The following is a 5,865-nucleotide window of genomic DNA, read 5'->3' on the forward strand; positions in this document are numbered from 1 at the left end:
AAAAATGGACACCGTGAACAGCTTCACCAATGTAACTGAAAGTTAATTTCGAAGTCATTTTAGACATTGAAATAGACACTAAAAAATAGATTTGAACACCTAGTGCTCTATGTAGGTACGTATATACATAATTTTTTTTATTGGAATATGTGAAGAGGTGATCGAGTTGTAGACTTGTAGCCAAAGTTGCAAAATTCGCTATTCGGGGATTAATCGGTCGGGACTTTGAAAGGATTAATCGGCAATTCGGGGATTAATCGGATTGCAATGTATACATTTAAATATTAAATTTTGAAAATTATATGTGTAACTATAGAAAAAAAGATAAATATAAAAATAATTTTTAACGTAATTGTCTAAAATTGTTCATTTTGCTTTAAAACTATAAAATTCTAGTTTAAATTCATGTTAAAATGTTAGTCATTTTTGACTTTGACTGAATTTGATTATCAAATTCGTTTTTGATCCATCAATTGACGTTGACCGTTTAATTAAACGAATTTTTGGAAATCGGAACGGATTGCTCCTAAAAATAATTAATCGGAGATTAATCGGCGAGTAATCGGGTTTTTTATAACACTGCTTGTAGCGATGCTTGTATAAGCTAAACAAGAGCCGATGATGTACTTATCAAGTACATACCCATTAAAGGATCTGTATGAAATTGCACTAATGAAGCTTTAGCTTTGTACTTGTATCAAATATACACAGATAAAGCTGATTTTACCATAAGGAAATCGTCGTAGAACCTAAATTCTTACTGGAGATTTTTTTTAAAAGAAAAAAACAATCACAATAACACCAAAAACCATGGAAGCTTGGTTTGAGTGGTATAAGGATGAGATCCAACTTGGGGTACTACCAACCAAGGTTCGATTCTCACTCCAAGCAGAGAGTTTTTAACCTTTGATGGTACTGCCAACATCAATACGATTTGGGAAGGTCTCTGGGGGGGTTTTCTCAACCTTCGATGGTACTGCCAACAACGTCGTGAATTGAGTTTACTCCTAACACGTGTGTGTGTGTATGTGTGTGTGTGTGAAAAATGAGAGTAATCGATGTCGATATTACCGTTAAAAAAATCACAATAACACCAAAAAAAAAAATGAATTTAGCGAGTGATTGTAATTTATAGGTTGATTACTAAGAATTAGTCAATGATTAAATATCCAAGTTGATAACATAAAATCAACGGATCCTGAAGAGTAGGGACCTACAAAGTAATAATGAAATAGTTTTGTCTTCAGAGAGTAACAAATGAAAGAAACACTGGTCCTGCACTGTAATAGAATTTGTTTGTAAGCAACTATAACTTCCAAAATTTGCTGTCATAACCTTTTGTTTTCTACTTGCACCATTTGCCCCCACAAGTTACATAAATTATTGCTTATGCCTCACAGATTTTATAGGACGTATGATCCCTACCATTTCACTTATTGTATTGTAACAAGAAAGGTGGGGTTCGCGCGCTGCTGTTTGAAAAGTGCTAGCGATTTAACTAAAAAAAAGAAAATTAGAAAATATTATATATTTTAAACCGTGTAATATTGAGTGTATGTATTCATGTACCCGGGGAAAAAAAAATTAAAATGATGAATAGTGGGAAATAAAATAAAAAAAATCTCGTTGATGAATAGTGGTCGGCGAATATAGTATATATAAAGTGAAAGTGGAAAAAATAATGAATAGTGGCCGGCAACGATCGATAAATAGCGACCGACCAATAGGGGAGAACCATTCACTTTGCTTAGTAGTATATATAGTAATTCCATTACTTTTCCTTTTAATTTATTTGTTTGATATTATGGCACAAGAAATCACATTACTCCGTAAATGTTTTCACAATATATATTATATATATCTAGTTGATTTAATCACGAGTTGTATATATTTTTTTAACGGTCAAAGAATCAGTTAAAAAAAAATAGCAGACTATATATATATATATATATATATATATATATATATATATATATATATATATATATATATATATATATATATATATATATATATATATATATATATATATATATATATATATATATGTGACGGAGGGAGTACAAAAACTATAGATACACAAAATACGTAGTTTTATATATAATGATAAGATGACTAGTTAGTTGGATCACATCCAGATAACTAATTTACCGCATCAAATGCAAGCAGGGGCAGATCTAAATGGGCGTGACTAGCAGCACGTGCTACTAGTGAGATATAAGAAGACCATTTAGTGTAAAATGAAATAAAGAAAAATTGAAGCTCAAACTTCATGAAAAGTTACAACCTTACAAGGAGTTTTGCGTCTTTGGAGAAAAAAGTCGCTGGCCAAATAACTAGAAAAATACCGGCCCGCGCGATATGGCGGGGCCTTTCAGATTGCGTATTCATATTTAAAGATTGCATATTCCAGAGGCGAAGCCACTTGTTGGCTTGTGGTGGCAAATGCACCCACTCAACCCAACATTATTATAAGAAAATTGACTCCACAACCATGTAAATGTTTCATATTTTAGTTAGGTGACACCATCCATATTTACGGTGACACCAGTTACACTCCACTTGATTACCCATAAGCCCAGTTCACTTTAGTACTCATATGTATTTATTACTCTGAAGCCCAACCTAATCTTCTAAATCCAATTGGAATATATATCTTGAAGCCCAACAATTGACTAGAATATGTAACAAAACAATCTTTCATTTTTCTTTTGACTTTTAGGTATCTTTTATTATGTTATCCACAAACCAACAAGCTTAAATTTCTTATTAATTTCGACCAACCTTTTAAATCTCGTGCTTATTAGTTTCAATCATTCAAGTGGTCAAGGTAGTAATGTTTAAATTTCTTAGTTACTCTATTATTTTGAGCTACCTAGTATCTAGTATATTAATACGTATGGTTTATTAATTCTTTAAATTTTATGCTTAAATTAATTCAATATTTTACACTTTATAATGTTTTTTACTTGTAAATTATACTTAATTGTTATGCTATTGATATATAGCGGCTCAAGGCATACTAAAAAAAAAATTGTAAAAAAAGTATCATCGTAGTCTATTATCTTTGTGAAAAACATTACAAACAATCCATTTTAGAAGTTAAAGCGTAAAAACAAAAAACTACTGGATTCATATCATTATACAATCTACCGTAGACTTGTTTCATAATTCATAGGTTTTTCCTATGGCAAGTTCAAGTTTTAGATATGGTACCGTATGCCTGCAATTTAGTGACACCAGTGACGAAAAATCCTGGCTTCGCCACTGGTATTCATATTTAACGTAGCGTCATGTATTTGCAAAATTAAAAACATGTTACCGGTATGTTTAGAAACACGTGGTTAGTACCTAGTATACCTAAGGACTCTACGTTTTTAACGCAAGAAAATCGCATAAAAAAGGGAACAGAACCATCAATATGATGTGGTTAGTTTAAGTTGTTTATTATACGTGTACGTATATGTATGATAAAAATATCCCGAAATATTTAACGTTTTTAAAAACAGTCCATTTCGCGCATAGCTAGTTGCGTTGTGTTCGTAGAATTATTTCGATTTGAACGGTGAAGTCAGGAAAATTTAATTCTCGGCGAGCAGGGAGATATTACCCGTTGAAAATTTGGGTGGAGTTTATTTAATTTGTTTAATAAAGTAATGATTTTATGCTTTTTACCCCTGAAAAATTTGTAAATTCAACATAGTTCGGGGAGTTATTTAAAAATTGGTGGTGGCGTTTTTGTTTGATGGGACAACATTTTGCATTCCTGTAGTGTGTAGGATAAATAAATAAATTTTCAATCCTACCCCATATTTACTCTTTGCTACAACGCTGACCCTGTCACTTGTATTTTCTAGATACTATTTTCATTTCCGGCCCTTACTTTCAACTAGGAAGTGGCCGTTGGCCCACTTCGTTGGGTCAGAAAATTTGAGCCTACTAAACGAAGTTTGTTTAAAAAAAAAGTTTTACTGTAGCGGGTACTGTAGCAGGTACTGTTCATTCGTGCCGGCTGTTATATATATTGTAAAAAAAAACCCTCGCTTCGCGCCGAGGGTTCGATTTTTAATGTATTTTATTGTGTTTAGTTACGTAGCCTGCGAGTGAAAAATCAACATATATGAATAGTACCCTAAATATTTAGCGTTTTTTTAAAAGTGTCCGTTTTGCGTATAGTTAGTGACATTGTGTTCATAAAATTATTTCGAGTTTAAAGATGGTGTCGGAAAAATTTAACTCGTTGCGAGCGAGAAGATATGACCTGTTGAATATTTGAGTGGAGTTTATTTAAGATATTTTATGAAAATTTTGATTTGACGCGTTAACTCCCTGTGTTGGGGGTCGATTTTAATTTTTGGAAAAAGTGTGGGGGCTTGGGTGGTGTTACTTGAAAGAAAGAAGGGAAAAGGGAAAAAAAGTGAGAAGACGAAAATACCCCTGATACTATTTATAAGTTTTGTCTAATAGTTAATATGGTAATTTGTTAGTCACTACAATTTTAGTAAATTTTAAGAAAAAAAATTTAACGACTGCCTAATAGTTTGGACTATCAGTAATATGAATAAAATTCTTGTACGTATCGATTAGATATTTAACTTATAGTGAGCGTTATAATGTTATACTAACCTATTATTATTATTATTATTATTATTATTATTATTATTATTATTATTATTATTATTATTATTATTATTATTATTATTATTATTATTATTATTATTATTATTATTATATGTAAGATCTTAGTTCTGCCACCGAATGTAAGTGACCCTAACTAGTAGTGTCTGATGGAAAACCGTGTGTACTTATACCAATTTCAGATTAACGCAGCGGATAGTTAAAATAATAATCTTTTATTATTTCATAAAAACATTTACAAGATTATATATTCATATATTTAATGAAACATGCACACGATTAATTTATCCCAATGATCCAATTACACCACTAATAATTGTCAAAATATGTAATTCACAAAGTGAGTAAACGATATACCTTTCTTGAAGAAACTGATTAAAGGAGAGAAATCTACGATCAAAAATATGACCGTCTCTTAGGATAGTCCACACTACACTTCAAACGACCTTCAATGGATGCTAGTCCAAACTCAAATATCGTATTAATATAATCCAATTATATTAATACATTAATCGATAATATTCTGTATGTTGAGATTTATCAAAGGAAAGCAAAACAAATATGTTATTTTTTTCTCTCTTCTCTCTTACTGATCTCATAACTCAACGATCATATATATATATATATATATATATATATATATATATATATATATATATATATATATATATATATATATATATATATATATATATATATATATACTCTGTTTGTTTGGTAGCAAAAAGCAAATCAAAAGAATATATTGTTTTCGATTTCTTTGTCTATAATATCATTGATTTGGTTTTAAAAAGTCGTATTTCTCAAATACTTTAAGGGTCTGTTATGTAACTTATAATTAATAATTTCTATCAAGTCTCTTTCATGTTAATAGTAAATTAATTAATTTCATTTCATTTACTATTCATATAAATAGTAAATGAATTAATTTCGATTTACTATACGTCTCGGTGTATTTGTGTGTGACTCCGAAGCCTCAAATGAAGTTGGCCATATAGTTATATGTTGTACCTTGCACATTAATCCTACAGTGCATGGCACAACACCAAGTAACTATACAAACAATGGTAAGCGTCTAGCAACACGTCATTGTCCCCAGATTCATGTGAGGGTAGTTTCTCGAAACTGTTTATGGTAAGTTTTAAATGTCATTCGTCATTTTGTTTCAGATACTTTAGTTAAACTTGAGATATGGATCATCGGTCATTCTCATTTGTTTAACAATTT

Source organism: Rutidosis leptorrhynchoides, chromosome 2, assembly GCF_046630445.1.
Source record: "Rutidosis leptorrhynchoides isolate AG116_Rl617_1_P2 chromosome 2, CSIRO_AGI_Rlap_v1, whole genome shotgun sequence".
NCBI lineage: Eukaryota > Viridiplantae > Streptophyta > Magnoliopsida > Asterales > Asteraceae > Rutidosis > Rutidosis leptorrhynchoides.